The sequence below is a fragment of the Lissotriton helveticus genome, chromosome 3_2, assembly GCF_964261635.1.
Source record: "Lissotriton helveticus chromosome 3_2, aLisHel1.1, whole genome shotgun sequence".
NCBI lineage: Eukaryota > Metazoa > Chordata > Amphibia > Caudata > Salamandridae > Lissotriton > Lissotriton helveticus.
In genome coordinates, this window is record NC_136062.1 from 284,396,288 (window position 1) to 284,423,684 (window position 27,397).

Consider the following 27,397-nt stretch of genomic DNA (forward strand, 5'->3'; position numbering starts at 1 on the left):
TTTAAATAGAGCCTCCCACTCACAAAGGACTTAAACCCTCATTAATGGCGGGCTGTTCAAATACCTGTATTTCCTCTTTCAAACTGACTGGTCCCGGTAATGCCAAGGGTACGTCACTAACAGGCAGTACATGTTTTTGGGGCATAGCATGTGAGAATAGTTTTTTCAGCACTTATTCCGGCCTACCCCTCTCCCCCCACAGTGTATCATAGAGGTACGTTTGCAACATTCAGCAGACGAAATTTGTGTGAAAAACCTTAACTAGTCAATTTGATAGCCAGTTTGGGCTTTTAACTCCTGTTGCCGGGCCCATCAGTATTTACAGGCAACTTAAAACAAGGACCTTTGTGTGAGGATCTTACAATGTGTGTACAATTTAGGAGAAGGTAAGCTTTCACAAATTCAGGCAGGAGGGGGCAGAGGGTGGTGTCCACTTCTGTGTAGCTCTTCAGTCACTGAAGGGTATCACTGGCAGGGAAGCTGTTGAACAGTATTAATTAATATGTGGATAATGGGACATGTCCCACAGAGCTGCCTGCAGAGGTATTTTATGTGTGCAGTGCGGGCAGTGCATGGTTTCAGGAGCACCGATTGGGATTCATAAGGATACATAATTTATTGCCTTAAGTTCCCGGTGACCGGATCCTAAAAGTGCATCAGTAAGATGCAAAGAGAAGTAAACAAATATCTCTCCAGTCAATCAGCTGCTATTTCATGCATGTAAATTTAATGATCTTTTCCCAAACAGGATAACAAAGTTCTTAGTTTATTCGTCTAGTGAGAGCGGCCAGCAATTAATCAATGAACAAGAAGGGGAGGAATTTATAGAAAAAACTGTACAGAAGTCTCTCTCAATCCACCCGACCCCCCTTGCTCCCCCCCACCCCAGACACACGCGCGCGGTCTCACTCAAACACTCTTTATTATGGCTCCAAAATGTTCCTTTAATGCATTACTACTACTCATAAATTATGCAATTGATCCCAGGCGGCCCCAAGCGGAACAGCCCCAGGCCCGCTCGATGCAATGAATCACTGAAGGGGAAGCCGTGTCAGAATCAAAATAGTTCAGCATTAAAAATACATATTTTAAATGTACTACAGAATAATCCACCTCCAGGCAGTACTTAAAGGGGATCTCCAAACCCTCTTTGAATTCATTCTGTCTTTTGTCAAAACCCAAAGTGCCATTGCTTTGAAAACCAAGGCACTTCTTCCCAACAGCCTCTGTACAAGCGGAAGATGAACACACACATGCTGAAGAGCTGATTTTGCCTCATTTCTTTGTAATATCATATTTTTTCTAAACACTTATCCACAAGTCATTTATGTCTTTAAGATTTTTTTCTCTATTTATATAGTTTCAGCAAATCACAGTTTGTTAGAAATATTAAAAGTGGCTTGCACCAATAACTAGACACAGAGGGCCATATTTATGACCTGGTTTGTGTCGCTCTTGCGCCACGCAACGTGGTGCAAGAGTGACACAAACCTTAAGTCAGATTTTTTAAGCCATGCAAAGCCCCTTTGCGTGACTTTGAGTGACTCCGCTAATCTGGAGTAACGCAAAATAGTGCAAATCGCGCATTGCGTTACTCTTCCCTGGATGGGCGTCCATGGGCGTTGCATGGGTGTTCCCAGGCAACTCCCATGGTTTTTTATGCATTCCCAGATGTACAAGAACTTGGAAACCTGGGAATGCGCTAAAAAGATACGCCTCCCCAGGTGAGGCGTAACAAGCAGAAATATATATATTTCTCCTCATTACTTCCTCTTTCTAAGAGTGAGGCAAGTGCTGCATTCTGCAGCACTCATAGAAGGAGGAAAACGCATCTCAGGATTGTTTTTGTGTAGGAAGGTGCCCCTTCCTGCACAAAAACAATCCTGGTGCAAGTGTGCCTGCATTGGCGCTAGGCTGCCAAAACAGTGCCAGCGTAAAGGAAAAGGACAAGAATGCGTCCTATTGGATAAATAGGGAGCATTCCTTCCTTTTCCAGTGACGCAGGGCAGCACAGCAGGGGTGGCTTCCTTTGCTGGCCTGCGCCACAAAACAATGTAGCAACTCTAAAGGAAACTGGTGAGGAAAATCCAAGGGCTACCATGAGAGCCGAAAACTACAAAGTAGATAAGGCATATGGCCCAGTGAACAAATCAAGAAATATTCTCCAGAGTTCGGGTATATCTCGCTGTTGAAGTCCTCTTCCTGGACTGATGGCACAGTCTGGCATCCCTGGGCAGAAAGAAAGCACGCTTTTGACTCCAGGTGTGTGTTGTAAGTCCCTTGGAGGGGTTCGAGCTCTTACCTTGAAAGTCTATACAAATAAAACAAAATTTAACAATGTAAAGTCTTACCTGACACGTCGCTTGTCACCATCCCTTTAAGCTCTGTTGGCCAAGTTGGAAATTAAGTCCCGGTTCACAAAAATGTCTCCTGGTGCCTACCACCTGCACCAGCGGCACAAATTAAGCACTTCCTAAATGTAAATCAGTTTTTACCTAGATGAAATACTGTTGATTGGCCCACAAACTGACAATGTCGTCAAAGATATTTTCTTCTGCTATGGAGCCTGCTGCCTCTCATGCAAGAACGTGACCTCATGCAACAGATGCATTCTTATGATGGAAGAAGGAAAAGATGAGGAGGACAGGTTAAAGCCCCAACATGAGACATGGGAATCACTGTGTCAAGCTAGGGCCAATGATGGGGCCCTACTGAGAAACACAGCCTTCCCCGAGTCTCTCCGAAGGTATCGAAAACTCAACTAAATTACCAGAGACAGAAGGCGGAAATCGAAAGGAGAAGAGAAGACACAGGAACCCTTGCTCAGGCGTTGCGTGTTGAGGAGTACCTGACATGGACTATCCGATAGGGGAAACAACCTAAACAACGAATTCTAAATCACGACTTACCTGAACAACGAAGTCAGAACAACGAGGAATTCCGAACAACCAAGTCCTTAACCACGACTATTCATTTCAACGAATTCCTGAACCACTACTTGGACTGAAAATTGAAAACAACATCGGTGATCGATACTGTGTCCTGAAATCATGGGAAGTTGAAAAATCGCCTGCCTAGCACTTGTCCAGTTGCCGCATGTTAAAATACGATATTCATTTAATTAATGGTCGGGGTAATTTGGCATTCATGGGGTTGTTTTATCCTAGTATGAGGTTTATTAATTTGGGGAACTTGCTTAGCAACGGACAGAAAACTGAAAACAACAACGGGGATCGACTTAGCACAGAAAAGGTAAACAGCTAAACAAGGCATCCACGTAATTTTAATTGGATTTAAGTAAGAGATATATATATTTTTTTCCAGTTTGCGCACATGAATTCAAATGTTAATTAGAATGTATTAACTAAACCAATAGATGTAAGGTCAGCAGATTAATGCGTAATCGCAAATTCACACATCTTCAGGGGCAGACAAGAATTGATGACACATAGAAGAACATAGAACATTGTAGAACATAGAAGTGATGCGTGGCCGTGACCTCAGGTGGGTACATTTGTGTTCTGAATATGTGAGGTATACACCAACAGGTTAGAGTAAAGAATTACAAAACAGGAGTTGGTGCAGAGAAGAGGGATGCACAATAATAGAGAGTAGCTTACTGTGATCCAAGGCAGTGCTGGTGGTATTGAGACCAAAAGTCGACCAGGATACCAGCACTAATGCCCAGGCGCGGAGGAACACACAAATCCAGGACATCAGCAGTTGAGCAGTAGAACCTGCAACATATAAACAAAATAGTGTAGTAACTCTGAAGGAAATAGGGTGAGGAAAATCCAAGGACTACCATGAGAGTTGGAAAATACTAAGTAGATTCAACATATGGCCCAGTGAATGAATTGAGCAAAAGCGAAAAGCCAATACAACCACAAAATGAAGTCAAGCAAGGAGGTGTGCAGTACCAATTCTACTACCATTGACCTAGACGTGATCCTCTGACCCAGGAAGTTCCTACCCACATGGTGGTTGGTGGCCTAGTGCTGCTGAGAGGCCATTGTCATCTACAAACTTCACTATCTTCCATTTCAAAATCAGGTGGTTCTCTCAGTGAAGTGAGTGATCTGGTGATATTGTGATTGCATACCCCAAGTCTGAGCAGATATTATAGTGAATTAATGTCCCTGTGACCCCTTTGCAACTTACTCCTAAATTGAAATCTGGCACCTATGCAGAGAGTTTGTAAGAGAGTACTAACCTTATACTCTAGATCCAATGGGAGAGATGCACTTTTCCTCCCATCACCATATCCACCACTGATCACACACAAAGCAATATGCTGGATAATAGTAGAAATGGGTAAACACGAATGAGATAAGAGACAAAACAGAGACACTGGATATCACCACTATGCCTTGTTGCTTTGCACTGAGGTCTGCAGGTCGTAATGGCTATCTAAAGGCAATGAAAGATATCTAAAGGATCTTCTTTGAATGTTATGCATCTAGCTTTCACTGTGAAAGGATATACCCTAAATACATCTCTGAGTAACCAACTCGTTGCGTTCTTGAATTGAGACTTACCTTCCTGAAGTTGAAGACTAAACAAAATACAAGTGACTCCCTAGTGCTCAAAGCCCTCTTTCTCCATTCACAAGATACCTACCTCAAGCATCATACAAATGTACCTTCCGCTACTGACTGACTTAGTTGCTGACTTCTTATGCAATTGGAAAAAATTTACGCTCATTAATATTCTCCTGTTCCTATTCTTAGTGATTGTAGGATGCTGGCTTAGTATATGGTGCTCACTTATGTAAGTGTAGTACCGTGCACTAATCCAGCCAACCCTTATGGTGATTTTAGTGGTCTTTGACAACCTTAGAAGGCTCTCTAAGTGGTAGATGTGGAGACCAACCTTCAAGCTTAGTCCAGAAGGAGTATAAAGCAGCTTGTTTTACCAGTACTTAATCTTATGGTGTAGGTTAACTGGAAAAAAAACACACAGTGCAATTTTAAAAAATAGGTATTTATTATTAACACTCACTAACACATTGCAATATCTCCTACCCGGAGATATAATCACAATACACACAATACTTTGTAAATAGAACGTGTAAGTAGCACAAATACACAGTGGTCTTTAGGGGGAGCCCAAACCATATTCTAAAATAGTGAAATGCAAGCCATGACTTAAGTCAAGACTGGACACAGAAGACGTAGAAGAGTCGGGGAACCACGGAGGCCGTGTGCAGTGTGAGAACACGACCGCGTTCTCAATGTATGCCAATGGGTAAGTCGCGGATGCAGTTTTAAAGAAGAAGGGCCCTTCCCAGCGGACACGGAAGAAACCCAGTGGAAGATTGAAGGTTGGAGAGTCACCCCACCTGTGGATACCCCAGGAACCAGCATACCTACACCAGGGAAGCCGGGTGCATACGTGCGTAGTGATGTCGGAAATCGCTGTAGACCACAATGGAGGACTTCAGAAAAGATGCTGCTGGAGAAGAAGGTGAAAGTGTTCGGTGGAACCCAAAGGTGGATTCAAGATTAGAGGTACCTGCAAGCAGAGGAGACAGAGTCTATGCCACTCAGGAGTGACCAGGAGGCACGGAAGATGAATGCCCACCGATGGGGATGCAGGAGAGTTGACAGTGCCCTTGAAGTTGCAGCTGTATGGACCAGGTGATGCCGAGGAAGACCAGTCAATGGGTAAGTTCACAAGCCGTTCACAAGCTGTCCCACGTCGTACGTCAAGAGCCAAGGGGTCAGTGTCCGGCAGGGGCACCAACACGCCTTGGCAGTGGCAAACAACATAGTAGTCGAAAAAGGTGCAGTGCCGGGCCCAGCAAGGTCCAAGTGACTCACCACAAGCAGGTAAGTCAGAACAGCCCAGAGCAAGCAGGGGAAGCCACTGGAGCAAAAGACGACCCTCAAGATAACCCACAGGCCGGAGGTACAGGAGTTGCAAGAGGACCTCGAGCAGCTGATCAATGGATGAAAGCCCGCGATGCAGAGGATGTGGTGCAGGTTAAGATCTTGGCTGCAGGAGATACTTGGGGCTGGAGCTTGTTGGAGATCGAAGATCTCTGGAGGAGAGAGTCAACAAGCCTTGGCAACGGCAAGTCGACATGGTGCACAGAGGTACTGCTCCAGCGGTTCCAACAAGGGATCATTGCTTCAAACATGCTATGAAGACAGTGCAGGCCTCGAAGGAGTTGCAGAACCACTGCCTGTGTTGCTGGACCTTTCGGAGTCCGTAAGAGCCCAGGAACAGCAGACTGGTCAGCTTCGTTGTGGTGCCTGCAGATGCAGGGGAGTGACTCCTTCACTCCAAGGGAGATTTCTTCGGGTGTCTTGGATGTCCACGAGCCTTGTGAAGAACTTGTATAGAGCACAAGCTCAGATGATGCAGAAGACTAGCAGGATGACGAGACCAGGAGCAGCAGGCGTCTTCCCATTTGCAGTCTTGGTTCCCAAAGTGAAGTCCAGCGAAGTTCAGTGAGGTCCAGAGTGCCCAGATGGTTAAAGTTAAAGTGGTTTCGGATCGGAATCTTGCCCCACGATGAATCTAGGGACCCACCCACAGGTAAGTCCTTAAGTACCCTAAGGAAAGTGTTGGGATGATTCAGGGATCCCTCCCACAGGAGGGGCTGGACAGTGGGGAGGATACTCCCATGGCCTTTTCCAGTTTCATGCCAGAGCAGGAGCCAACGGCTCCCTGAACTGGTTTCAACTGGAGTATACAAGGAGGGCACCAAATGTGCTCTTCAAAGCAGTCTAGTAGTGCTAGCAAGAGCCCCCACCCTGTCCCAATGCACTGAGTCCTGTCTGGGAGGTGGTCACACCTCCCTGTGACAGGAAACGTATTGTCCTGCCTTCCCCTGCTGAGCGTGGCTCAGCAGCAGGAGAGCAGAATAGTGTCTCTGGTCGGAAGCAGCCATAGTTTGCTTTCCGGGTCTAGAAGACTGGTACCCGGAGCACAGAGGGCCTCCCGGAGGCGCTGTACAGTGTATGTTGGGGTATAATTCCAACATGTTTGATACCGAACACAACAGGGTTTGTTACAGCCAATTTAGAGATAGCCATGGCGTAATGATGCATGGCCACTCTATGTATCGTAATGGCTGATGCACTTACAACCTGGGAGAATGGACTCCGAGGGTCGTAGAGGTGTCCTGCTCATGCAGGGGCATCCTCACACTTATAACTGAGCACCCTGCCTTCAGGATTGAAGGGCCTGCCTTAGGAGTGCCCTCAGATATAAGGAAACTTATATCTGTCGTATGTGTTGCTAGCACCAGCTTACACAGGCTGCAATGGCAGGCCTGTAGTCACAATTTGAGTGGCCTCCCATGGCTGGTATAATACATGCTGCAGCCAATATGCCCTGGGTACCTTAGTACCGTATGCTAGGGGCTTACAAGGGAGCACCAGAAGCCAATCTGGAGTGTTCCAAAGTGCTCACCATGTCCAATTTAGGGAAGAAGCACAGATATTGGAGTCCTGATTAGTAGAATCCCAATTAAACTAGTAGGTAAAACATAATGACACCAGCAAAAAGTGGGGTTGACCATGAAAGCAGATCATACTTTCCTACAGTGATACATATCACTTACCAGATACCAATTTTACCTTAAATGCACATTCATATAACATCATGTTCAATGATGCCTTGGTTGAGGTAATCTTTAAGTTCACTCATTAAAACCTCCAGTGTTCCAGAAATGCAATAAGACATATATAGTCTTTAACTACTAATCCAAATGATCAGAAATAGTTCAAAATGTATAAAATACTTCTCTGTATTCAAACGTCTCTTCAACAAACTCTCAAGGGTGTAACAGACCTCTGATCACGCAAGGAGCATTTTCGAGCTACTAGCGTGCAACTTGGTATAATTTTAAACGACGGATTTTAAATTGTAAATTTACACTCTGCTTGCACTCAGCATACTTGGCACTCACTTGCCATCACTTTCGCCTTATTCAGACGGTCCCAGCCGATCTTAGGGCTGTAGACCGAGTGTTAGGGATAACATCCCCTACGGCGGCCATCTTGAGTGGGGGGCGAGAGCGGTGAGAGCGCTCTATTGTCCTGTATTTAAGGAAACGGTTGCTCTCCGCGCTAGCGGTCGCGTTAGCGGTCGCGCCTCATCAGCGCCGGAGTCACGCCTAAGTCAGCCCGTCTGCGCCCGTCCGCGCCTCGGACGTGCCTCAGGGCCATGGCATCACCGTATGGTCCAGTCACCGACACTATACAGGTACCACCTACAGCGGATGCAACAATAAATTCAATAGCCTCCTCACATATTAAATACTCGTCGGCATATTTGAAGGCTTTACAACCGGCGACACTTCCCTCCTGCAGGTTGCTAAAGTTGGGGTGGGAGAAGGACACCTGTCAAACCTGCCAATTACATATTGACCCTGTAGGAATAAAATCCACTCGGATTGAATCCAATAAGAACCATCTGAAATTAAAGTCAAAATCTTTTTCGTTCCTCAGCCTCAATAGTCGCTCTTTACCAATGCATAAAACAGAAATATTCAACTTATCACTAGATGAGACACCTGATGCACTGTTTCTAACTGAAACATGGATTAAAGAGAGCTCGGGTCCAGACATAGCCATGGCACTTCCGGACACTTACGCTATCACTAGACTCGATCGTGATAAGAAACCCGGTGGCGGAATAGCAATTATTTTTTTTAAAACCTTCAGCTGCAAATTTAAACCTCTCTTATGTGGTGGTTGTGAAGCCGCGACCTTCAAACTTACGCTAGCCCCTAATTTCACTCCGGGGGCACCATCCAAATGGATGACAAATATGTCAGAACTCATTGGACCGCTAGTCATGAGAACTGCCAACTTCACAATTTTAGGTGATATAAACTTACATCTAGAGGATGAGGACTGTTCCCTGGCCAAAGATTTTACAACTGACTTAGCATCTCTTAATCTGATTCTAAAAAACTCAGGGCCAACACATCGTGCTGGTCACCTGTTAGATCCTATATTTTCTAATCTCAACAACATCGTCACACATCCTGCCTTGCCCCTGCCCTGGTCTGACCACTATTTGGTTAAATTCACCCTTCAGGTTGATTTAACAAACAAAGACAATACATCTATACATACTCAGTACATAAGGAAATGGAAACAACTTGACACGGAAAGGCTTAATGCTTTCCTGGAAGAGCATAGCCCTTGCACCAAGACAACAGTCCAGCAGCTTTCCTCTACAGTTCAAAATTGGCTCTTGGCAGCCATTGACTCCACCCTACCTAAAACAAAGCTAAAACAAAATACCCACCGTTGGCCTGCCCCCTGGTTCAATGAAACTTTAAAAAATGAAAAGACCAGATGTAAAAATTTTGAACGACAATGGAGAAGGAATTACTCACTAGCAGACAAGAAAAAATATAAAACTCAGTTAATAAACTACCAAAAGCTGTGTGGCAAAGCTAAAGCAGAATTTATCTGCACTAAAATCACGAATGCCTTAGACCACTCCAAAACACTTTTTAAATTAGTAAAAGAGATGGCTGGTTCTAATACGTTACAACCTCCGCCTGAACTAAATAAAATACAATGTGACCTCTTAGCCGCCTTCTTTATTAACAAAGTTGACAAAATCCACCTAGACATTAATCAAGCTTCTAACAAACACCACTCAGCCTTTGAAGCTACATCCAACTGTGCATCATTTATTCCAGACAATGATACAAGTATTCCTGACTGCTCCATTCTGTCCGATGCTTCTCTCGTCACACTTGATGAATGGCCCTTACTGAACCCTGACATGGTTCAAAGGTTGCTCAAGACAATTAAATCAGGCTCACCAAAAGACCCACTGCCATGCTCAGTTTTAAAGCAACTTAACAGCAATGTCCTCGCAACCATCACTGATCTTCTAAATGCTTCGCTATTGGAAGAATCTGTTCCCAGTGAATGGAAGCATGCGATGATCCATCCACTCTTAAAGAAAGCCGGCGCAGACCCCAAGCTGCCAGCTAACTTCCGCCCTATCTCCTTGCTGCCCACCTTTGCAAAGATTTTAGAGAAGCACGTACACCGTTGCCTTACTGATTTTATTACCATTCACGACCTGTTACCTTCCCACCAATCGGGATTCCGCGCAGGCTTCTCTACAGAGTCCACCTTGCTGGGTGTAACTGAAAATATCCGTCGTATGGTGGATCAGGGCGAAACAGTGGCACTTGTGCTGCTCGACCTCAGCGCGGCATTCGACACCGTGTCGCACGCGGTCCTCGCCCAGACACTCCACTCCATAGGCATCCGTGGTGCGGCTCTCAATTGGATCAAGTCACTACTGAAAAATCGCACGTTCCAAGTCTTCTCACAAACTGCTTGTTCTGACACCATGACATTTAAACACGGAGTACCACAAGGCTCTATTCTCAGCCCGTTGCTCTTCAACGTTTATATGTGTCCCCTTGCCAAAATAGTGGAGGAAACAGGACTCCTAATGTTTTCTTACGCTGATGACTCTCAGCTGCTCTTTTCTTTATCAGCTGCAGACTCCGACAACTCCTCTTCTCTACAACTCGGACTCAGTAAAATTGCTGAATGGATGCATAAAAACTTTTTAAAACTCAACGGAGAAAAAACCGAGCTAATCGTGCTGGGAAAAAACAAAGAACTTTGGGGACCCCAACATTGGCCATCTGAAATGGGCATCCCCCCTACCCCTGTCACGCACGCTCGCAATTTGGGCGTCATCATTGATGACTCGCTCAATTTGCATCAGCAAGCGGTAAAAACCTCGGCTACCTGTTTCGCCATATTAAAATGGCTAAAAGAAATCTGTTGGATGATGCCTGAAAACACCAAGAAAACTGTTGTCAATGCTCTAATAACATCAAGGCTAGACTATGGCAACGTTCTGTACCTGGGGGCAAATAAAGCCACTGTCCGCAGGCTACAGACAGTACAAAATGCAGCAGCTAGACTACTATGGAAAATTCCCATCTCCACTCCAACTACTAAATATATCAGGAAGCTACATTGGTTAAAAATTGAAAACCGAGTCAAGTTTAAATCTTTATGCTTTATGCACAGGATTGCCACCAATACCGCTCCAAAATATCTGCAAAACCTGGTGCGCCCCTATCGTCCCTCCAGGCTCCTCCGGTCTTCCATGGCCAACCACTTTGAAATTCCAAAGATCAAGCTGTCACGCATGGGTGGCAAATCCTTCTCATTCCTTGGACCTTCACTTTGGAATTCAATGCCACATACACTGCGGTCTGAGCTGAGCTACATTAAATTCAGAAAGGCCTTAAAAACGTGGCTGTTTAATATTTAGTACTCTGAAGCCATATTAACAATTGGATCTACTGCGCCGGTAAACCCTTTGTTGGGTAGCTGTGCGCCCTACAAATGCAAGAAATAAATAAATAAATAAAATTTCTCCAAACACGAGTCACTCATTGAAATGCTAAGATTGTGTCTTTAGCAACGTTGTAGCACGCTGTGTTTAGCTGTCAAGCTTTGACTGAAGAGGCAGAACTGCTTAGAATCCTGCTGTCCCCAAATTTCTTTGGAGGAATCAACCAGCCGCGGCCCATGCAGGTAAGAGGGTTGGGGCTGTGTGGACGGGGAATTTTGACAGATGACGAGGGAAAATGAATTATTCATTTAATGTTCCCTCGTGGTCGTCTGCCGAATCCCTCGCGCCTCGACCCAGCCCCACCACTCTCACCAGCAAGGGCCACAGCTGGTATCAACAACTTGAATACAGCACAAGAGAAAGAAGGGGTAAATACCTCACAAGAAAAGGAGAGGGAAAGTGGGGGTGGGAGAGAGACAAAACACAGGAGTGCTTGATGTCGCAAGTAGGTGATGGCAAAACCTGTGGGGGGATAGCGTCTGCTTGCAAATTAATGCACTGACTCTTTCTCAGGTGATCTTTGGAGCGAATACTAAATCAGTACGAGAAACAGGCAGGTCTACTATTTAAAACCTACAGGCATAATGAGACAATAGACACAACTGAGTCAGTATGCTTATCCGAATCCTGAGGGTATGATGTGGTCATAAGAAAGGATATTGATCAGGATATCGGCACTGCACCCCCAGATGCACAAAAGACAGAGACCAACAAACAGCAGCAGATGGAAGCTCTACAATGACATACAACAAAAACAATCAAGGACAAGCTAGTAAGTGGTTTCAAGGCAAGAACTGACATAAAGGAACCAAAAAGGTTATAAAAATAACAGATGTGCAGGATGCAGGGTCGGGTGGGAGCACTATACACAGATGTAGAGCCAATATAAATTTGATTCAATATACTCCTGGATCTGTGAACATTACAGAAGAATGACAGCTTTGCTTCACAGTGGACTGCCCTGACGCTTGAAGCCTGCCTTGCTCACCAGAGGACTGCCCTGCTGCTACTAGAGCACAGCCTTGCTGATTGAGGACTACATTGACCCCCAGAAGGATGCCCGGCTGCCAGATGACTGCCCTGCGCTATGAGAAGTAAGACTCGACCTGCTCCCTTAATCCCAGGGTAACCTGAGTGACTCCAAGAGCGAGAGGGGCACAACAAGCTCAAGAGGCCTTCCTGCAACTGTCCAGCTGACATGCCAGGATCTGAATGATCCCTCTCCGTCTCTGCTGGAGTGAGTTCCTGATCCCCAAGAGGGGCTTCTCAGGTCCTGGTCCCTTAGCTGGCATCAGTTATGCCCCTTCTGTGAAGAAGGGTGAAATGAAGTTTTGGTCTCTTTGTGGCTGCTAATAGGCCTATTTCCACTGGGAATGTGCTGCCTGCGATAACTGCTAACGCTAAGCTCTGGTTAATCCAAATCTTCACGCTACTGTTACTCTCAGCGACGACCGGCAATGCACAATCTGCAATTCGTGGTACAGCTTATACTGACTGTCAAAATGGAGCTTCGGCAACAACCCGCTACGAAGTCTGACCAGATCTTCGTGCTACAGCCACCACAGTCTGCGATGCCAGGCCTGTTCTTCACGAGTAGAAACCACTACTTTCGCCCTGTTTCTCATGGCCTCCTCTACAGTGAAACAAACTCTTTGCGCTTGACTTTAAAAAGGTAACTTTTTCAGCAGAACTAACCTGTTCCCAGTGTCCAGCCCACGCTCCACTGTGGTCAGCCTGAACTTATGAATTTTCCTCGGTCTAGAATGACAAGATGATTGTGAGTTGAGCTTGGTGCTTTTAAGCGCCATATCTATCTAAAAATTTTAAATTGCATATCTCCAGTTCTATTAATTGGATTTTTGCTTTTCTGGTCTCATTTATTAACTAAAATGTACTCTATTTTACTAAATTGGTTTGGGATTTTTATTCTGTTGTGTATTCACTTTATTACTGTTTGTCTGTTGCATTAATACTTTGCACTTTGCCTGTAAGTTAAGCCTGACAGCTTTCTGAAAGCTACCAGAGGGTTAAGCAAAGGTAAATTTAGTGGCTCTTGTGGTTCACCCTGACAAGGAGGAGTGGGGCATTCACCCTCTCAACCAATAACCCAATTTCTTACAGGCCATATATGCAAAAGTTATAGTACACATTTGGCCACGTTGCCCAGAATTATGGGTGAGCATTTGTGAATGTCATCTTGTTTCTACCTGTTTTGTTATCTTTAAAATACAATAAAATGTGTAATAAAAAACTAGACTGAGTTTTATCATTCATGGCTTTATTCAATGAACATGATCTAAAATGTTGCTATTCTTGTTTATATGTTCTTTAATAACCTGTTTTTCTTGCTAATACTATTTTTTATCTCCATAGATATGTCTAGTAATAAAACTTGCACTAATCTGAGGCATTCATTGTTTATGAAGACTTTAAAATATATAGGGCCAGATGTAGGTAAATATATTTTACCGACTCATAAATACCGAATTTTACCGATTCGGTATTTATGAATCGGTAAAATATAAGGAGGGAGATGTAGGTAAATCCAGATGTGGATTTACCGAATCTGTAAAAGTCGGTATTTACCGATTCGGTAAATACCGACCGGTAATGCCCATTCATTCCTATGGGCTTTGAAACCCATAGGAATGAATGAGCATTACCGAATCGGTATTTACCGGATCGGTAAATACCGAATTTCACAAGGGTGCAGGGGGTGTCACTTTGACACCCGCTAGCACCCCCAAAACAGGTTCGGGTGCCATGTGGCAGGCATACCTGCCCTAAGGGCAGGTCTGCCTGTCATATGGCACAGGTGTGCATGCACACAAGTGCATGCACACCGGAATTGGTATTTTACCATCAAATTGAATTTGATGGTAAAATACCGATTCTGTAAGGCTTGTGGGACTCAGAAGAGCCCCACCTACATCTCTAAATGACCGAATCGGTAAAAATACCGATTCGGTAATTTACAGAATCGGTAAATTTACCGATCGGTAAATTTACAGATTCTGCCCCCTACATCTCCAAATCCATTTACCGGTCGGTAACGGCCGAAATTGGCCGTTACCGACCGGTAAAAGCCTACCTACATCTGGCCCATAGTGTGGATTTCTTGTGTGTGTCTGTTCATAGAGAAAGATGCTTCAACAATTACTAATAATACAAATCACTCTGTAGTCTCACAGGACTCTTTAGAGACCAGTTGTTCATGGGTCGCACTTCGGTACTTTCCCTGATGAACATCTCGTTAGCCTCGGGCATGGTTCCAGCAAGCTGGAAGCGGGCTGTGGTTTCTCCTATTTTAAAGAAACCCTCCCTGGACCCGGAAAAGCCGGAAAGCTATCGGCCTATTTCCCTGCTCCCCTGGCCGACCAAAGTTGTGGAAGCCCACATGAACAAGACTCTCTCGGACCACCTCTCTCAACTCAACATCCTAGATCCCACCCAGAACGGGTTCCATGCTGGACACAGGAGACCGCCCTTCTCACCATGGCTGAACACCTTCGCACAGTGATGGATGTAGGACTGACGGCGGCGCTGGTATTATTAGATCTAAGCGCTGCCTTTGATACTGTCTCTCATCCAATCCTGTTGCATCGCCTGGAGGAGATAGGAGTGAGGGGGTCTGCCCTCCAGTGGTTTCGGTCTTTCCTCGATGATCGTTTCTTCAGCGTTGCGGTGCCACCGTTCCAGTCCAAGTTCCATCCTCTGAAACAGGGAGTGCCGCAGGGATCCTCGCTGAGTCCCACGTTGTTCAATCTATATGTGAGACCGCTGGCTGAGGTTGTCAGGCAATGGGGTATGACCATGGTGTCATATGCCGATGACACCCAGCTAGCGGTTACGATCAGCGGGAATGTAGAACAGGACGCTCCCAGGTTTCAGAGTGGACTCAGGGCGGTGGCAAGCTGGATGAAGACCAACTGTCTCCAGCTCAACGCGAAGAAAACCGAGGTCATGATCGTCGGCAGACGGGCGGATCTCTGGGGGGATAGGTGGTGGCCTCCGGAGCTTGGGCCGGCCCCTCGTCCGGTGACGGAACTGAAAAACCTGGGAGTGTGGATGGATCCTACTCTCAGCTTTGAGGGGCACACAAAGAAAACGGCGGCCTGCTGCTTCGGAATTCTCCGGACCCTGCGTCCAATCTTGAAGTTTTTCGATCCCTGCCTCCGGCAGCTGGTTATACAGGCGACTGTTATATCACGCCTGGACTATGCCAGCTCCCTTCTGGTGGGCGCTAACCAGGCTGAAATCACCCGCCTCCAGCGGGTGCAGAATGCCGCTGCTAGGGCAATTGTTGGTCTCCCTCGATTCTGCCCTGTTTCCAGTACTTTGAAAGCTCTGCACTGGTTGCCAGTCAGGGCTAGAATTCAATTCAAGGTACTGTGTCTAGCCTTCAAGATTTTAAATGGTACGGCTCCTCAAATTCTTATGGACCTCTTGACCTGGTACGTCCCCACTCGGCATTTGAGATCTCGGGGCCAAGCTCGTACTATTACTCCCAGATACAAGCTGTGCCGTGTTGGTGGCCGGTCTTTTCGGGTCAAAGCAGCCGAATTATGGAACTCCCTTCCGGTGGGGATTCGGTTGTTGGAAGACCTCCTGTCCTTTCGCAGGGCTATTAAAACCTTTCTATTTTAACTTGGCTCTTTTTTAGCGGTTGTGTTTTCAGTGGTTGTTGCGTGGTACCTTGCCGTGCGCCGGGACGCCCCTTAGCTGGGGCAGCTGTGCGCAGTACAAATCCACGTAACATAACATAACATAACATAACTACCTGTTGCCCAGTACACTGAGTCCTCAAGTGTGATAGGTGATAGGTGTGCAATAACATATCAGACGTCCATAATGCTGCTCTACAAACCTCTGATAACGTCACCCCTTAAACCTCCTCTCGAGATGCAGCAATCAGAGACGTTTTAAGGGATGGGCAAAGTGGGCTCTGGCCCAGGGCCCCAGCCTTTCAGGGGGTCCCCTGATACAGCCATCTATGTTCTGCAGAGATTCATTCCCTGATGACCTCGGATATTTCTTAGATTGTTTTATATACCGTTTTACTTTATATTTATTTTTAATGTGGGTGACGTGTGAGATTCTATGACAGACAGTTAGCAAATAAATGTTGTGTTTATGTTTCGTGGAACATCCATTAACAACTTTTCTTTCAGATCAAAACGAGTCCTTACATATGAGAAATGGGAGGATGTCACAGAAATTATTTGCATCAATGTTATTGAACTGCTGCTGTGTTACATTATTGAAAACACACATCTCTATCCGTGAATATTAGATGTGATAACATTAAGAATTTGGACAAGTGTGTCTGTGCACTATCGGTGACCTGGCTAAAGAGGGCATGAAACAGCTGAAATTGGATCATAAGTTCAAAGCTGTCCTAAATAGGGGCCCCCAAAATATGTTTGACCCAGGGCCCCTAAAATCCTTAAGCAGCAGTACCTCTAGTGGGTCTTTCCTGTTACTTCCAGAATACACATGTCAAATAAAGAATAAGCCAATGCAATAGTATAATATATACATCTAATAATAGACATATTAGACGCTTTAGTGCCTTGTCCTGGACCCTCAAAGTTTCCCAAAAGATGGTCAGAGTTCCTAGATGGCTCATTACATTCCAGAAACACTGTGGCTTGCTTCCCTTTTCACATCCAGCAAATGTAACAAGTTCTCCTCGCGGAAGGAGAATGAAATAATACTGGTAGCAGGACCTCCTAATCCATGTGAACCGAAGATGCCACCTTGGCTCTGATTTCACAATTATCCCATCATCAAGAATTCTCAAATAAGGAGGTTTATATAGGAGAGGACCTATCTGTCTAATCCTTCTGGTGGATGTAATTGCCAGCAATAATAGCACCTTCATACTCAGGTACTTCAGTACCACATTATGTAGAAATTGAAAAGGACACGTCTGGCTTGCAAAATCAACAGTAAATCCCAGGAACTAACTGCGACTCGAACTAGGGATCTAACAATTGAAAACCCCTTGAGCAACCTAAGCTCCAGACTCGCTTCATCTCCAAAGCCACCTCAAGGCTCATGCAAAGCACTTATTGCTGTACACTGAGCCCTCAAGGTTGAAACGGTTAAAATCTTCTCAAAACCATCATACAGAAATTGATGAATCGCAGATACTTTGCAATTAATGGGAGAGAGAGATTTCTTAGATCTCCACATATGGAAAGTGCTTCCAGTGTCTAGAATACGCCTTAAGTGTCGGAGGCCATCCAGCCCTTTGGATAGCTGCAGCAACATGGTCTGAGATCCCCATATCTTGAAGCCAGATCCTCTCAACCTCCAAACCATGATAGCCAGACATTGGAGATAAAGGCATACCTGCCTCCTTCTAGAATGTTTCTAGAAGGATTGAAAACACAAACTCATCAAGAAATCAACACCCTACTTACTCGTGCAGTGCTTCGATATTAAATACTACGGGTGGTGATAGAGCGCGGGCTCACCTGCTCAACACACTCACCTGGGCCCATATATCTATGTATATATTAAAACAGGTAAACCTACACTCAATCAATTTAGATTTTACCATTCAGGATTTATACCATTTGTCTTACCAATCCAAGTAATCGATACCTATGGTCCTAAAGGATCTAGGGAGTTAGCAAGAAAATAGGCAGTAAAAGAACATTTAGCATTTATAAATAACCACAAACTCGAGAAATGTTTAAATTCTTTTACCTAAGTGAATCTTAAAAGTTTGAAAACCATGGAATCAATACTTTCTTATTCTATTTAGAACGTTGAAGATCAAGGACAACATATGCTATCATTTTGAGCGAAATATCATTAAGTAATTCGACAAAGGGTGGGTAAAGAGAGAAGGGAAAACAGTACAATGACAAACACACACTTTATAGTTACCTAGAATGGTGTGATGACCAACCCTGGCCACGAGCTGAGTCAAAGGATAAGAATCCCAAAATGCAGGTGCCAGCAGGAAAGAACAGGTGCAGATCAGAATCAGGACAGGTTTCGGACCAAATTGGATCAGGACAGGACCACCATAGGCTAAGACCAGCACCACAGCTAAAGTTCAAATGCCAGCGTTGTAAACCCTCTCTGCAGCTAACAGTCGAACCCCGATTGGGTCATCGAACTCCTTCCCAGAACCCCGATTGGGTTATCGAATCTTCTGACAGAGTGCTCCGCCAGCAACTCTGCTCTCGATCACCTATTGATTGCCTTGGGTCAGTGACAGGTCAGCTATTCGGACAAGTCGGACAATCTAACTAACTAAGCCTACCCTAGTTATACTATTTTTCAGATCAGTGTACCACCCCCAAATGTTGCAAATGTGTGAATCCCACAATTTTATTGGACAAAAGACGAGGAGTAGTCATCACACCATATTATTATGAGGTAACTTGTCAATCATGTATTCAAATGTACCCTCCCATGACTTTATCTCCCATGCGCCTTTATTCCGCCCGGTAGTGAAATGTAACAATAAGTTATAAAAAACATTTTATTCAATTGAGCTTCCTCTGGCAGGGTAAGGAGTTCACTCTTCTCATAGTTATTGCCATCCATGTCTGATTGGCTTGAGTTCAATGTCACAGCTTCAGTGGCTTAGGGCTTCTTGTCGCACAGGCGCAGTTTCTCCAAAGATGGAGTTCAGTAATATCTCCAAAGATGGAGTTCAGTAATATAAAATAGTTAACATATAAAAATAGAACAGAAACAGTTTTAGAGACACAGAATAAAATGAATGCACTGTATACCACTTCTTTCTACTCTATCCCCATTATTTTATTTTAACTATTGCATTAGAAGTTAGGCAAAAGCAAAAGCAGTGATACAATCCTCCAGTAGTGTCAGTCAATAAACGATCCACCACTGTCGACAATTTGCAAATTCTTTGAGTATTCAAAACCACTCCCACTGAAGGTATCAATGCACTAAATATATCACCTACAATTTCTGAAAAACTAGCTCTTTTACTACGTATTAGTCCATTAGTTTCTTCATTGTTTCCAGTGAATGTGTTTACATGATATACTTCTGGGAATACTATTCCAAAATAGCAACTCCCATACCAATGATCAGGCAATTTGTAATATGCTTTATTTCCACAAATGTAATAAATTCCAGGAAATACTGGCTCAGTTCCATCTTTAAAACTCCAACCCCCAATTACTTTATAATTGTGTTCACATTCACTAGAACCAATAAATATATTATTATAATAGCTCGATCTCTCCCTATGGAGACAGAGTTTCCCTTTCTTTTTAAAGTACAGGAACATAGCAGCATGAGTTTTGCCATTCAAGGTGTATTTTTTATTTTCTGCCCATTTAGGAATTTTTCGTTTATATTCTGTAGCTTTTCTCAGAAAATCCTCTCTCCTTTTCTCAACTAAATTCAAAAATATCTTTTCTTCTTCATGTAAAATGCATGTTAAATTATTCTTGTATGCTTCAGCTATATCTTTTGTACCTATTGTTAGAAAATATTCACCCATGTAACGAGTTATGTCACTTTTTTAGTATGTACAGGATTCAGGTTACTACGAATAGGAAGTTCAGAGAAAATCACGACTGAATTAGAATAATAATACTGTAAGGGTCATTTGTTGTAAAACAAACTAGCTAAAATACTACATGAAATACCATAAGTCAAGGGCAAATGGTGATAAGTGACACCTTCTGCTACAGACAAGGGTAGGTTCATACAAACATAGCAATCACTTATTTCCATTGCCTCTACGTAATGTACTAACAGATTTGCGAATACGTTCAAGTGTGTTTTATTTCTAACTTTATCGTAATGCAATTCTTCCTCATCTGATGCTTCTAATTCTACCTTTTGCTGACTAAAACTATCTATTCTATGTATATTTAACTTTTCAGGTACATCTATTTTCTCATGAATACTAGTGTTATTCTTCTCACTTCTATCTATTAGATAAGGTATAGCTACTGTCAGTACTAACCATACTATGAATATTATTACTCTACTACATGTGCATATTCTACAACATGTATTTAAGCAGGTTTTTTTCGGTTTACAATCAACAGTATGATCAGCCATTCTTCGATCAAGGAGACTTAGCCCCTCTTTGAGACTTTTCACAGAATTTTAACCTGTGAAATTTTCAAGTTGGTCTTACTTCTTCGTCTGTTGGATCATCAATTAATTCATCATGATTTTCATCACTCAGTTCTAGATTTTCAAAATCTTCAAGGATGACATAGGTCCATTCAGGGCCTCTGAACTTATTATTCAGTCTTTTCAATCGAGGACTTCTACTTCTTCTTGGTTGCTCTGTTGAAAGCCCAGTTTGACTTGATATTTCATTTACATGCTCTGGTTCTTCATTTATTGAATTAAGACAACATTTCAGTCTTTTGACAAAACCAGGCCACTTATCTCCCTTTCTGAGTCTTTTAGCTGGCACAGTGCTTTGTTTTTCTTCAACTGCTCTTTTATTCTCGTTCAGTTGTGGCACAATTTGTAAATTTTCATCGTCTGTATCCCTCTCTATCTGACTTGGTCCAGGTCTTGCTTCTGTTTCTTCTGCCTGGATGCTAATCTGGCCTTGTTCAGGAGTGTTCTGTAATTTACTTTGATTTGGTTCACTTTCTTCTTCCAGAACACGTTTTTCTACATCTATCTGGTCCTGCTCAGGTATCTCGAACTTTTCTTTTTCTTCTTCCTGACCCTTCGCCCTATTACCTATCTGTCCCTCCTCAGACTCTGGAACTGTGACAGGTATCTGGAATGTCGGAGTGTATTGATCTCTCCTTATCTGTTCCTCCTCAGAATTACTATTGGTTTGATTTCTGTAATATGAATATGTTCTTCTATTCCTGACCCATCCTCACTATCACTCTGTCTATCTAAATAAGTCTGGCTTCTGGTTCTCACAATATCTGCAGGAATGTCAATCACTGGAATCGATTCATCCTTACTGGTGCTCGGTTGTTCATCATCAACTACTTCGGAATCACTTTCTTGAGACTCCTCAACTGCACAACCTTCAGCTTCAGTATCATCAGGTACAGCTACTCTTTTAGTATGACTTGCATGGATCCAGTTCGGAATTCCTTCGCATTTCACTGCGGTAGTGGTAACCAATATCACTTGTTTTGGCCTTCCCCACCTCGGAGCTAGGCAAGATTCTCGTGTATATTCTTTTATTACAACCCAGTCACCTGGAATCAGATCATGTGCTGGAGTTGTTTGCCTGGTGACAGCGTCTTCTCCAACCTGGTGAGAGATAGAACGCACTTGGTCAGCCAGTTCTTTGCAGTACTCTAGTACTAAATCATCAGATATATTTATCAACTTATGTCCTGGTACCCATGCTGGCCTCATTGCTCTTCCCATGAGTATTACATGAGGACTCAAGCCTGTTTTTCTGTCTGGAATGCTTCTGAGTCCCATCAGAACAAGAGGTAAAGCATCTGGCCATTCTAATCGAGTTGATTCATATATTTTTCCTAATCTTGATTTGATTGTGCCATTCAGTTGTTCTTCCACTCCAGAAGCCTGGGCGGTATGCACAGTGCAGCTTTTGCTCAATTTTAAATTTTTCACAGATTAGACCAATTATTTAATTATTAAAATGTCTTCCTCGGTCTGATTCAATTATTACTGGAAAACCGAAACGTGGTATGAGCTCTCTTAGTAGTAGCTTTGCTACTGTGATGCTATCATTCCTACGTGTAGGATAATCTTCCACCCATTTTGAAAATAGGCAGACAATGACAAGAACATACTTTATTCCTCTGCAAGGGGGTAACTGAATGAAATCAATCTGAAGTGGAATAAAAGGACCTTCTGCTTTTCCAATCTTTCCTGGCAACACAGTTCTTTTACCAGGATTCATTTGTTGGCAAACTAAGCTCCTATGGCAAAGACTCTCTGCGACATTCCTGAACTTTGCATTGAACCACGTTTGTCTGAATAATCTAGTCATGGCATCCCATCCTAGATGAGAATCACCATGGTACATTCTAGCCATAGGAGCAAGCATACAGTTTGGCAACACAGGCCTTCCATCAAGGTAAACAATGACACAATCTCCAGCCCTTCTCTGACATCCTATTTTCACCCATCCTTCCTTTTCTTCCTGTACTGCATCATTTTGCAAGTCTGTCACTTCTTCCTACGTTTTCACTTTCTCAAGCAACATAAGTTGGCAGCTGTTTCCATTGTTTGTTTCAATTTTCTTGGTTATTGCCATTTTATTTTTAGCACAATATTGAGCTAATTGGTCAGCATATCGGTTACCTGCTCTCACTCTGTCATTGCCAGATTGGTGAGCAGCACACTTGACCACAGCTACAGTTTCCTGTAATTGGATTGCTTTTAGCAAATCTTACCTGATGAAGTCAGATACTCCCTTTGCATCCAGAGTTGGCCAAAATCATGCACAACTCCATAGCCCTATTGGTTATCCGTATAAATAGTCACTTTCAAATTTTTCCCAATTTTACAGGCCTTTGTCAATGCAATTAGTTCGGCTCCCTGTGCAGATTTGACTCCAGGAAAATATGAAGCTTCAACTGGACCCCAAAGAGTACAAACCGCATAAGCAGCGCTGAAACCTCCTTCCTCATGTTGCATGCAGGAACCATCTACAAATAGCTCATGTTCTGAATTTATTAATGGCTCTTCTCTTATATCTGGGCGAGGTTTAGTACAGTATTCGGTAAGATCAATGCAATTGTGTTCAATTGCATCTTTAACTTCCGCAAAGTGCGAATCAGGCAATAATGTTGCTGGGTTCAGAATATTACACCTAGCAATAGTCACATCCTCTGCACCTACGAGGATTCGTTCATATTTAGTCAGCCAACTAGGTGTTAGGTACTGAGTTTTAGTCCTGGTCAACAAAATCACAACTGCATGTGGGACGTATACTGTTACTGGATGTCCCATAATAATGGACTCACTTTGCTCAAGTCTCATGCATGTTGCTGCTACTGCCTTCAGACATCCTGGCAATGCTGCTGCCACTGGATCTAATGTAGAGTAAAAATATGCAACAGGACGTCTCATCAGACCATGGGTCTGAGTTAGAACTGAAAGTGCACAATTGTTTCGTGTATCACAAAACAATGCAAAATCTTTTGAATAGTCAGGCATCCCTAATGCTGAAGCTGAACATAGACAATCTCGTAATTTCAGAAAAGATGACTCCAATTCTACTGGGTCCTTTGCTCTTTTCTTTGTCATTTGTATCAATGGTTTTGCTAGGACTGCAAATCCTGCAGTCCATTGCCTGCAGTAACCTACAACTCCAAGAAACATTCTGATTTCTTTCTGCGATTGAGGTAGACTCATGTTTTGAATTATTCTGATTCTTTCAGAAGTAACCCTTCTGACACCTCTCTCTATCTGGTGCCCCAGATATTTCACTGATGTGGTACAATATTGCAATTTCTCAGGTGATACTTTGTGTCCTCCTTTACCTAAATGATTCAGTAAAGCAATAGTATCAGTAACACAGTCATTTCGTTTCTTAGATGCCACCAACAGGGCATCTATATATTGCACAAAGACTGATTGTCCGGGCAATACCAGAGATTCAAGGCACTTTTTCAAAATCTGATAAAAAATTGATGGACTTTCCATGTACCCCTGAGGGACGCGATGCCAAACATAGATATGGTCGTCGAATTTGAACGAGAAAAGATACTTGCTATCTGGATGTAATGGTATAGAGAAAAACGCATGGCATAGATCTATTACAGTGAACCAACCTGCTTCCCACGATATGTGATACAGAATCACAGCAGGGTTTGGCACCACTGGACAACATGGGACAACAATTTTATTGATTTTGCAAAGGTCTTGTACGACCCTGTACTTTCCGCTCGTTTCTTTTATGCCAATTATGGGTGAATTACATGGACTGCTCATTATTTCCTGCAAAATTCCTGCTTCGAGTAGATGCTTTATTTCCAGTGCAACTCCTGCTTTTATTTCTGTGCTCATTTTGTACTGTCGAATATTTGGGTAAACTGCACCTTCTTTTACCGTCACTTTTACTGGGTCAACATGTGCCATTAATCCTACATCTTTTCCTGTGAAATCTCACATTTTAGGATCTACTGTATATTGTAATTATTTTGGCAAATCTTTTATGGTAAACTTTTGTTTTTCAGTTTCTTGTTTTGCTAACATGATTTTATAAATTCCATCTTCATCTGGAGTTTGAATTTCAACACCATTCGGTGTACAAAAGATAGTGCAATTCATTTTGCACAGCAAATCCCTACCTAACAGGTTTACTGGACTGGAGTCACATACAACAAATGTGTGCATTTCTTTAAAATTGCCTATTTTGACTTCCATTGGTTCTGTAACTGGGGTACTAATTTGTTTATTAGAAACGCCCACTACTTGGATCGCTTCTCCCGAGAGGTTTGGAACGTCTGCTGTTCTCACAGTAGAACGGGTAGCGCCAGTATCCAACAGAAAGATAACATCATTTCCTTCAACCTTTCCCTCAATGTATGGACCTGACTGATCTACCTGCAAGGATGCGTCAAGTACGCACTCCTCGTTCTACCCCCTCAGGCACCATCAGAAACTGTCTTCATCAAAATATGAGTCACTCAAAAGAAATTGGGGTGTCACTGTGTCCCTCTTACCACTTCCTTCCCAACTTGTGGTATCTACACTGCATGTAGGCTGACTCTCAGGGTTTGGCATAGGCGCCAATGGTAATTGATTTTGTATTACCTGTTGCTGCTGCTTTTTTGATACCTCATTCTGCGTCTGTGAATTCAAATTATTATTTTGCACGTTATTATTTAATACAGCCTTACACTCGTTCTTCCAATGCCCCAATTTGCCGTACCCATGACAAGAACATTTCTTTTTAGCTTCATCGCGGTTATATTTTCCCGTAGGTTTACCTCCATTTCCATCTCCTTGTGTCTGAATATTTTTTATTTGGAGTTCTTGTTGATCTGCTAATTTTACGTGTGCCCACATTACCTTTTCTTCTAAATTCTTTCGCTTATTGTCCAATTCAACTTCACAATATTTTGCATATTTGAGTATTTCATCAATAGGTTTGGCCTGCCAGCAGATCTTTAATCCATTGTGAAATTTCTGGTTTTAATCCAGACACAAACCGATGTCATGTCTTTAGTGTCAATATTTTCCAAACCACTATACTCCTCTTACAAAAACTTGTAAGAGGCGTTCATAATATGTATGCACAGATTCAGCGTTATTCTGTGTAGTTCTGTCTATTCTAGTCCAGTCAGTCTCTTTTGGAGGTACCTTTCCTTTCAAGTACAATATTACCTGAATATATTTTTTCAATGCCTCTTCTGATGGAGCTCCTGTTTTTGGGTCTCTAGGATACTCATCACTTGGCCAGTCTACTGCAATTTTGCATTCTGTCCATAAATCAACAGGAACAACAATGTTGTATAACCCATCTAAATCTTTTAACAACACTTTTGAGACTTTTACAAACCTTTCGATGTGCCTATACCATTTTACAGGTTTCTCTCTGAGTTTTGGGAAATCATTTCTAAATGACAAAATATCCTGTCGGGACCATGGGACATGTACATAACCTCCACCTGGCACTTTTCTCATTGGACACAACCTTTCCACTTTTCTGTTTCTTTCAACATATATTCTGATGCAAAGCTTTTCCCTTGAGCTTCTTCCTTTTTCTTTATCCATCTAGCTTTCCATCTGTCTAAATCACCCCATTTTTGCAACAGTGATATCAATTCTTTGATCTGTAATTTTCGACCTGATACATTCATATTTTCCAAATCTTTGTTAGAAAATTCAGCTCGATATGGTTTCTGTAACACTTTCGATTTACCAATGTCGATTCCCATTTCATTTGCCAAACTGGTTAATTTTTCATGAAACGTTTTTGCATTTCGAGTGATACTTCGACATATAAACAACAATTCATCTTCATGTAATGCATTGAATCGTTCTAACCCCACATTCCCAGCAAGCAGTTGTTCCAATTCAACTCTTAATTTAAAAATCTCCAATGTCTTTGGCTGAGATTTTATTTTATCTATTTCTCGAGACCATCTTTCAATCTCTTCTGGGGTAACTACTGTAGCACTTCTCGTACCTGAGGAAGTTTCCATTTGTATCTCTCTGGAATGCACAGGTGTAGTTTTCCTAGTAGAGCTACTTATTGGTTCTCTTATCTCTAATCCATCAAAGAAATTTTAGACTCACATTCACTTACTTGATCATCCACTATTAATGTTTCTTTTCTTGACTGCACTACAGGTGTAGTTAAAACAGGAGGATTAGGACTGGTTTGTTTATCTCCATATAAAGGAATAACAGGACCTATAGTTACTGGAATCGTTAAGGTGTCAGGACTTACATTTAATTGTGTAATTTTCCGATTTAACTCATTTCTTTTTTTATTTATTGCTTCTTGTTCCTTTTCCTGCAACACTTTTTCTAATGATGCCTCATGTATGACTTGTGGAACTGAAGGTGGCTTTAAGAACGGAGTACTAGGATTAACTTGATTTTGCTCTTCATTATACGGTGGCAGATTTTTCATTAACAAATCCTCCAAGTAATCATCTTCTGGGTCAGCACTTGTCATTAATTTTTAGTTTTCTCTGTACTTTTGCTCCCTGTTTGTTCTTCTGGAGCTCGGACAGGATGTAATCCTTCCACTAACATTGACTGTCTCCATTGTTTCATCTGCGTATCTCTCGTCTTTGTAGGGAATTTAGGATAACATTTATTTATACTTTTATCACTTCTAGATCTGTCTCGCTCAAAAGCTTCTGTTTCCCATTCCTCTAATGCTTCATATTGGGTTAATCTAGGTCTTGGATCTAATTCATTCATGCTGGCTCTTAAATTGTACAAAACTCTACCATTAAAGGTACCATTTTCCGGAAATGCCAAAATTCTTCAAAAGTTTTCCAACCATATGCAGGTGTGATAGCCCATTTCAACCATCATGTATGATGCAGGTGTGTTCGATGGAGGAATACTAATCCCTTGTCTGTTTTTT